Source organism: Nerophis ophidion, linkage group LG01, assembly GCF_033978795.1.
Source record: "Nerophis ophidion isolate RoL-2023_Sa linkage group LG01, RoL_Noph_v1.0, whole genome shotgun sequence".
Lineage (NCBI taxonomy): Eukaryota > Metazoa > Chordata > Actinopteri > Syngnathiformes > Syngnathidae > Nerophis > Nerophis ophidion.
The window spans coordinates 85,415,041-85,425,475 of record NC_084611.1 but is presented as its reverse complement, the minus strand read 5'-3'; the positions used below and the strand labels follow the sequence as shown (position 1 = coordinate 85,425,475).

General features: G+C 37.4%; 1 long non-coding RNA gene across 1 annotated transcript; it reads right to left on the bottom strand.

Moving 5' to 3' along the window:
• Positions 1–207: 207 nt before the first annotated feature.
• On the bottom strand, positions 208–10,208 carry LOC133541012 (uncharacterized). Its single transcript, XR_009803780.1, has 3 exons — positions 10,131–10,208; positions 5,067–5,096; positions 208–396 (listed from the first exon to the last, which is right to left on the bottom strand). It is a non-coding gene; the product is annotated as an uncharacterized LOC133541012 (long non-coding RNA).
• Positions 10,209–10,435: the final 227 nt, after the last annotated feature.

Here is a 10,435-nt window from a genome sequence, read left to right as displayed (position 1 = left end):
CTCCTCAGTGTATGGGCCTTAGTGTGTGGCCCCTCAGTGTTTGGCCTGTCAGTGTGTGGCCCTTCGGTGCGTGGCCCCTGCTTCCCAGGAAGAAGAGAAGGCAGAAGTCCTTCAGATGAAAGTTTGCAAAAAGAGTTGTTTATGCGGCTAAGGAGTGTGCTGCTAATGATGTTTACTACACAGCTGAGGACTGGGCAGATTGTTGCTGACACGCCGACTCTTCTCTCTTCTCTCTTCTTTCTTCTCTCTTCTTTCTTCTCTCTTCTTCCCCGCTCATCAGGGCGAGTGTTTCTCTGGCAGCAAGGACACATCCATCCATCACAACATTTGTGGGCCCCGGGGCCGCCTGTCATGGAGGCCCTACGTCAAAGAGAAGCTTGCCTGAAACATCTCCACCTGAACCGGGCAGGAAGAGCGAGCATTAGCATGACATGCAAATATTTTGTAGTAGTACTCATGTTGTACACACAATATACTGCAAGTATTGTAGTAGTACTCATATTGTACACATAATATACTGCAAGTATTGTAGTAGTACTCATATTGTACACATAATATACTGCAAGTATTGTAGTAGTACTCATATTGTACACATAATATACTGCAAGTACTGTAGTAGTACTCATATTGTACACATAATATACTGCAAGTATTGTAGTAATACTCATATTGTACACATAATACTCTGCAAGTATTGTAGTAGTACTCATGTTGTACACATAATATACTGCAAGTATTGTAGTAGTACTCATATGGTACACACAATATACCAGAAGTATTGTAGTAGTACTCATATTGTAAACATAATATACCAGAAGTATTGTAGTAGTACTCATATTGCACATGTAATATACTGCAAGTATTGTAGTAGTACTCCTATAGTACATGTAATATACTGCAAGTATTGTAGTAGTACTCATATTATACATGTAATATACTGCAAGTATTGTAGTAGTACTCTTATTGTACACGTAATATACCAAAAGTATTGTAGTAGTACTCATATGGTACACACAATATACCAGAAGTATTGTAGTAGTACTCATATTGTAAACATAATATACCAGAAGTATTGTAGTAGTACTCATATTGCACATGTAATATACTGCAAGTATTGTAGTAGTACTCCTATAGTACATGTAATTTACTGCAAGTATTGTAGTAGTACTCATATTATACATGTAATATACTGCAAGTATTGTAGTAGTACTCTTATTGTACACGTAATATACCAAAAGTATTGTAGTAGTACTCATATTGTACAAGTAATATACTGCAAGTATTGTAGTAGTACTCATATTGTACACGTAATATACTGAAAGTATTGTAGTAGTACTCATATTGTACATGTAATATACTGCAAGTATTGTAGTAGTACTCATATTGTACACGTAATATACTGCAAGTATTGTAGTAGTACTCATATTGTACACGTAATATACCACCAGTATTGTAGTAGTACTCATATTGTACACATAATATACCACCAGTATTGTAGTAGTACTCATATTGTACACATAATATACCACAAGTATTGTAGTAGTACTCATATTGTACACATAATATACTGCAAGTATTGTAGTAGCACTCATATTGTACACATAATATACTGCAAGTATTGTAGTAGTACTCATATTGTACACATAATATACTGCAAGTATTGTAGTAGTACTCATATTGTACACATAATATACTGCAAGTACTGTAGTAGTACTCATATTGTACACATAATATACTGCAAGTATTGTAGTAGTACTCATATTGTACACATAATATACCAGAAATATTGTAGTAGTACTCATATTGTACACGTAATATACCACCAGTATTGTAGTAGTACTCATATTGTACACATAATATACCACCAGTATTGTAGTAGTACTCATATTGTACACATAATATACCACAAGTATTGTAGTAGTACTCATATTGTACACATAATATACTGCAAGTATTGTAGTAGTACTCATATTGTACACATAATATACTGCAAGTATTGTAGTAGTACTCATATTGTACACATAATATACTGCAAGTATTGTAGTAGTACTCATATTGTACACATAATATACTGCAAGTACTGTAGTAGTACTCATATTGTACACATAATATACTGCAAGTATTGTAGTAATACTCATATTGTACACATAATACTCTGCAAGTATTGTAGTAGTACTCATGTTGTACACATAATATACTGCAAGTATTGTAGTAGTACTCATATGGTACACACAATATACCAGAAGTATTGTAGTAGTATTCATATTGTAAACATAATATACCAGAAGTATTGTAGTAGTACTCATATTGCACATGTAATATACTGCAAGTATTGTAGTAGTACTCCTATAGTACATGTAATATACTGCAAGTATTGTAGTAGTACTCATATTATACATGTAATATACTGCAAGTATTGTAGTAGTACTCTTATTGTACACGTAATATACTAAAAGTATTGTAGAAGTACTCATATTGTACAGGTAATATACTGCAAGTATTGTAGTAGTACTCATATTGTACACGTAATATACTGAAAGTATTGTAGTAGTACTCATATTGTACATGTAATATACTGCAAGTATTGTAGTAGTACTCATATTGTACACGTAATATACTGCAAGTATTGTAGTAGTACTCATATTGTACACGTAATATACTGAAAGTATTGTAGTAGTACTTATATTGTACATGTAATATACTGCAAGTATTGTAGTAGTACACTTATTGTACACGTAATATACTGAAAGTATTGTAGTAGTATTCATATTGTACATGTAATATACTGCAAGTATTGTAGTAGTACTCTTATTGTACACGTAATATACTAAAGGTATTGTAGTAGTACTCATGTTGTCCACATAATATACTGAAGGTATTGTAATAGTACACATGTTGTACACATAATATACCCCAAGTATTGTAGTAGTACTCATATTGTAAACATAATATACCAGAAATATTGTAGTAGTACTCATATTGTACATGTAATATACTGCAAGTATTGTAGTAGTACTATTATTGTACACGTAATATACTGAAAGTATTGTAGTAGTACTCATTTTGTACATATAATATACCACAAGTATTTTGTAGTACTCATAATATACTGCAAGTATTGTAGTAGTACTTATATTGTACACATAATATACTGCAAGTATTGTAGTATGTAGTACATTGCATTTCAACATAACATTACATTTTGACATCATGCTAGGTTAGCAACTGATATACCTCTGTGTGCTACATGCTAACATTGCCTTTTAACATCATGTTAGGTTAGCAACGCTACCATAGCTCTGTGCGTTACATGCTAACATTACATGTTAACATACTGCTAGGTTATAAACTAACATATCTTTGTATGCTACATGCTAACATTGCATTTTAACATAAGGCTAGGTTAGCAACTGATATATCTCTGTGTGCTATATACTTACATTGTATTTTAACATCATGCTAGGTCCGCAACACTACCATAGCTCTGTGCGCTACATTTTAACATTACATTTTGACATCGTGCTAGGTTAATAAACTAACATATCTCTGTGTGCTGCATGCTAACATTGCATTTTAACATAACATTACATGTTAACATATTACTAGGATATAAACTAACATATCTGTGTGCTACATGCTAACATTGCGTTTTAACATCATGCAAGGTTTCACACCACTACCATACCCTTTGCGCTACATGCTAACATTACATTTTACCATCAGGCTAGGTTATGAAGTAACATAGCTCTGTGTGCTACATGCTAACAAACATTTTTTCATCATGCTACGTTATAAACTAACATATCTCTGCGTGCTAAATGCTAACATCGCATTTTAACATCATGCTGGGTTCGGAACACGATCATAGCTCTGTGCGCTACATGCTAATATTACATTTTGACATCATGCTAGGTTAATAAACTAACATATTTCTGTGTGCTACATGCTAACATTGCATTTCAACATCATGCTAGGTCCGCAACATTACCATAGCTATGTGCGCTACATGCTAACATTACATTTTAATCCAGCAGCCTGTCCCAATACTTTTGTCCGCATACTAAAAATGACTTCCTGTTTCCTGTACCTTCAAAATAAAGTCTAGTGTGGTTTTCCGTGCGGGTGCAATAGTCAACGCGCTTGTTATTTGGCCACGTCAGGATCTTGGCGTGCCGTTTGCTGTAGACGGCGGAAAGGTCATCGGATGTCTACCGCCCCGTAGAATAAAGCGGGGGCTTGTCAGGGATCCGTTTGCTGCGGGCCGAGTCCGCACGCCGTTGGTCCCGGGAGAATTTCCACAAGACAAAACTGCTCATCGGACGCGACAAGTCTTCTGGCCGCGCCGGCACGATGACGGCTGACAGCCTCGCACCTCATCAACTATTTAGGCGGAGTGTGTGTGTGTGTTTTGGCAATTCTTACCTAATGGGGACATCGCTCTGTTTACACACTAGGGGACTTCTGACGGTATGGGGACCCTAAGGGGAAACCTTTTTAAATGATAGTCAGATCCATTCTGAACCATATTAACTCTTTTTCCCCAGGGTCCCCAGTAAGACTGATCAGCACATTACTTCATCAATCCAGAGATTTAAAGACGTGTATGAGCTAACTGGGCAGTGGCCATCTTACCTCTTTTTTTTTATGCCTTCAACAACTCGTAGAAAGGGTGGTCCCCACAAGTCATGAACAAAAACCGTGTGTGAGTGTTTTGGCAATTCTTACCTAATGGGGACATCGCTCTGTTTACACACTCACCTTTAGGGGACTTTTGACGGTATGGGGACCCTAAAGGGAAACCTTTTTAAATGATAGTCGGATCCATTCTGAACCATATTAACTCTTTTCCCCAGGGTCCCCAGTAAGTATGATCAGCACATTACTTCATCAATCCAGACATTTAAAGACGTGTATGAGCTAACTGGGCAGTGGCCATTTTACCTCTTTTTTTTTATGCCTCCACAACCTGTAGAAAGGGTGGTCCCCACAAATCATGAACAAAAACCGTGTGTGTGTGTTTTGGCGATTCTTACCTAATGGGGACATCGCTCTGTTTACACACTCACCTTTAGGGGACTTCTGACGGTATGGGGATCCTAAAGAGAAACCTTTTTAAATGATAGTCGGATCCATTCTGAACCATATTCACTCTTTTTCCCCAGAGTCCCCAGTAAGTATGATCAGCACATTACTTCATCAATCCAGACATTTAAAGACATGTATGAGCTAACTGGGCCGTGGCCATTTTACCCCGTTTTTTTTACGCCTCCACAACCTGTAGAAAGGGTGGTCCCCACAAGTCATGAACAAAAACTGTGTGTGTGTGTGTGCAAGGCAGCAGATAATTTCACTGCATTCTCGCATCACTGCCTGCTGTGTGTGCAGCAATGCATTGTGGGTCATTTTGTCTCAATTTTAAATGCCAAGATGTTTTCTACATATATGTATTGTAGCATGTGTTGTATGTGTACTATATGTATGTTAGCATGTGTTATATGTCTATTATGTATGCTAGCATGTGTTTTCTACATATATGTATGTTAGCATGTGTCGTATGTGTACTATAGGTATGTTGGCATGTGTTTTAGACATATATGTATGTTAGCATGTGTTATGTCTATTATACGTATGCTAGCATGTGTTTTCTTCATATACGTATGTTAGCATGTGTCGTATGTGTACTACAGGTATGTTAGCATGTGTTGTAGACATATATGTATGTTAGCATGTGTTATATGACTATTATATGTATGCTAGCATGTGTTTTCTACATATACGAATGTTAGCATGTGTCATATGTGTACTATAGGTATGTTAGCATGTGTTTTAGACATATATGTATGTTAGCATGTGTTATATGTCTATTATGTATGCTAGCATGTGTTTTTTACATATACGTATATTAGCATGTGTCCTATGTGTACTATATGTATGCTAGCATGTGTTTTCTACATATACGTATGTTAGCATGTGTCGTATGTGTACTATAGGTATGTTAGCATGTGTTTTCTACATATATGTATGTTAGCATGTGTTATATGTCTATTATATGTATGCTAGCATGTGTTTTCTAAGTATATGTATGTTAGCACATGTTGTATATGTACTATAGGTATTTTAGCATGTGTTTTAGACATATATGTTAGCATGTGTTGTATGTCTATTATATGTATGCTAGCAAGTGTTTTCTACCTATACGTATGTTAGCAAGTGTCATATGTATACTATAAGTATGTTAGCATGTGTTTTAGACATATATGTATGTTAGCATGTGTCATATGTGTAATATATAGGTATGTTAGCATGTGTTGTATGTCTATTATCTGTATGCTGGCAAGTGTTTTCTACCTATACGTATGTTAGCATGTGTTTTAGACATATATGTATGTTAGCATGTGTTATATGTGTACTATATGTATGCTAGCATGTGTTTTCTACATGTAAGAATGTTAGCATGTGTCATATGTGTACTAAAGGTATGTTAGCATGTGCTTTAGACATATATGTATGTTAGCATGTGTTATATGTCTATTATATGTATGCTAGCATGTGTTTTCTACGTATATGTATGTTAGCACGTGTTGTATATGTACTATATGTATGTTAGCATGTGTCAAGTACAACCCATTTATTTTAGACATATATGGATGTTAGCATGTGTTGTATGTCTATTATATGTGTGCTAGCAAGTGTTTTCTACCTATACGTATGTTAGCATGTCTCATATGTATACTATAGGTATGTTAGTATGTGTTTTAGACATATATGTATGTTAGCATGTGTTATATGTCTATTATATGTATGCTAGCATGTGTTTTCTACATATACGTGTGTTAGCATGTGTCATATGTCTATTATATTTATGCTAGCATATGTTTTCTACATATACGTATGTTAGCATGTGTCATATGTGTACTATAGTCATGTTAGCATGTGTTTTAGACATATATGTATGTTAGCATGTGTTATATGTGTACTATATGTATGCTAGCATGTGTTTTCTACATATACGAATGTTAGCATGTGTTGTATGTTTACTATAGGTATGTTAGCATGTGTTGTATGTCTATGTATGCTAGCATGTGTTTTCTACATATACAAAACGATCCTAAATTTTTGTTTAGTACGGTAGCATCGCTAACCCAACAAGGGACCCCTTCCAGTAGCTCCACCCACTCAGCTGATGACTTTATGCAATTCTTTAGTAAGAAAATTGAAGTCATTAGAAAGGAGATTAAAGACAATGCGTCCCAGCTACAACGGGGTTCTATTAACACTGACACGATTGTATATACGGCGGATACTGCCCTCCAAAATAGTTTCTCTCGTTTTGAGGAAATAACATTAGAGGAATTGTTGCAACGTGTAAATGGAATAAAACAGACAACATGTTTACTTGACCCTCTTCCTGGGAAACTGATCAAGGAGCTCTTTGTATTATTAGGTCCATCAGTGCTAAATATTATAAACTTATCACTTTCCTCGGGCACTGTTCCCCTACCATTCGAAAAAGCGGTTATTCATCCTCTTCTTAAAAGACCTAACCTCGATCCTGACCTCATGGTAAACTACCGACCGGTGTCTCACCTTCCCTTTATTTCAAAAATCCTCGAAAAAATTGTTGCGGAGCAGTTAAATGAACACTTTGCGTCTAACAATCTATGTGAAACCTTTCAATCCGGTTTCAGGGCAAATCACTCAACGGAGACAGCCCTCGCAAAAATGACTAATGATCTATTGCTAACGATGGACTCTGATGCGTCATCTATGTTGCTGCTCCTCGATCTTAGCGCTGCTTTCGATACTGTCGATCATAATATTTTATTAGAACGTATCAAAACACGAATTGGTATGTCAGACTTAACCCTGTCTTGGTTTAACTCCTATTTTACTGATAGGATGCAGTGTGTCTCCCATAACAATGTGACCTCGGACTACGTTAAGGTAACGTGTGGAGTTCCCCAGGGTTCGGTCCTTGGCCCTGCACTCTTCAGCATCTACATGCTGCCGCTAGGTGACATCATACGCAAATACGGTGTTAGCTTTCACTGTTATGCTGATGACACCCAACTCTACATGCCTCTAAAGCTGACCAACATGCCGGATTGTAGTCAGCTGGAGGCGTGTCTTAATGAAATTAAACAATGGATGTCCGCTAACTTTTTGCAACTCAACGCCAAAAAAACGGAAATGCTGATTATCGGTCCTGCTAGACACCGAACTCTATTTAATAATACAACTCTAACATTTGACAACCAAACAATTAAACAAGGCGACACGGTAAAGAATCTGGGTATTATCTTCGACCCAACTCTCTCCTTTGAGGCACACATTAAAAGCGTTACTAAAACGGCCTTCTTTCATCTCCGTAATATCGCTAAAATTCGCTCCATTCTGTCCACTAAAGACGCTGAGATCATTATCCATGCGTTTGTTACGTCTCGCCTCGACTACTGTAACGTATTATTTTCGGGTCTCCCCATGTCTAGCATTAAAAGATTACAGTTGGTACAAAATGCGGCTGCTAGACTTTTGACAAGAACAAGAAAATTTGATCACATTAGGCCTGTACTGGCTCACCTGCACTGGCTTCCTGTGCACGTAAGATGTGACTTTAAGGTTTTACTACTTACGTATAAAATACTACACGGTCTAGCTCCATCCTATCTTGCCGATTGTATTGTACCATATGTCCCGGCAAGAAATCTGCGTTCAAAGGACTCCGGCTTATTAGTGATCCCCAAAGCCCAAAAAAAGTCTGCGGGCTGTAGAGCTTTTTCATTTCGGGCTCCAGTACTCTGGAATGCCCTCCCGGCAACAGTTCGAGATGCTACCTCAGTAGAAGCATTTAAGTCTCACCTTAAAACTCATTTGTATACTCTAGCCTTTAAATAGACTCCCTTTTTAGACCAGTTGATCTGCCGTTTCTTTTCTTTTTCTTCTATGTCCCACTCTCCTTTGTGGAGGGAGTCCGGTCCGATCCGGTGGCCATGTACTGCTCGCCTGTGTATCGGCTGGGGACATCTCTGCGCTGCTGATCAGCCTCCGCTTGGGAAGTTTTCCTGCTGGCTCCGCTGTGAACGGGACTCTCGCTGCTGTGTTGGATCCGCTTTGGACTGGACTCTCGCGACTGTGTTGGATCCATCTTTCACAGTATCATGTTTTCATATGTTCTCATAGTCATCAGTATCATCAGTATCACAGTATCATGTTCTCATAGTCATCATTGTCACCGACGTCCCACTGGGTCATTATTGTCACCGATGTCCCACTGGGTGTGAGTTTTCCTTGCCCTTATGTGGGCCTACCGAGGATGTCGTAGTGGTTTGTGCAGCCCTTTGAGACACTAGTGATTTAGGGCTATATAAGTAAACATTGATTGATTGATTGATATGTTAGCATGTCTCATATGTGTACTATAGGAATGTTAGCATGATTTTAGACATATATGTATGTTAGTATGGGTTTTATGTCTATTATATGTATTTATATGTATGCTAGCATGTGTTTTTTGTATATATGTATGTTAGCATGTGTCGTTTATGTACTATAGGTATGTTAGCATGTGTTTTAAACATATATGTATGTAAGCATTGTTATATGTCTATTATATGTATGCTAGCATGTGTTTTCTACAAATACGTATGTTAGCATGTGTCGTATGTGTACTATAGGTATGTTAGCATGTGTTTTAGACATAAATGTATGTTAGCATGTGTCGTTTGTGTACTATAGGTATGTTAGCATGTGTTTTAAACATATATGTATGTAAGCATTGTTATATGTCTATTATATGTATGCTAGCATGTGTTTTCTACAAATACGTATGTTAGCATGTGTCGTATGTGTACTATAGGTATGTTAGCATGTGTTTTAGACATATATGTATGTTAGCATGTGTTTTAGACATATATGTATGTTAGCATGTGTCGTATGTGTACTATAGGTATGTTAGCATGTGTTTTCTACATATATGTATGTTAGCATGTGTCATATGTGTACTATATAGGTATGTTAGCATGTGTTAGAAGGTACCAGTAGATGGCGCCACCAAGGTCTGGGGTTTCTTACACTGTCGTCATGTGACAGCGCAGTAAAAATAAAAAAATGGACGGCGGCGAGAGACGTACCAAGTTGCCGTTTTGTTTCCCCCGCGAGTCTTTTCACTGCTCTTCATCACGCTGACGTCCTCCTCTTCCTCCTCTGCTCTTCCTCTTCCTCTCCACTCATCTCAGGCTGCTCTTCCTGTGACCAATCACTATTTTTAGCGCGTGAGGAGGCGGCGCCCGGACCTTCTGCATCTTCATGCCTTTGTTTAACGTGTAGGCTGACACACACACACACACACACACACACACTCACACACACACACACACACACACACACACACACACACGAGTGTAGGCTGCTGCTTAATGAGGATGTTTGCGGTCTC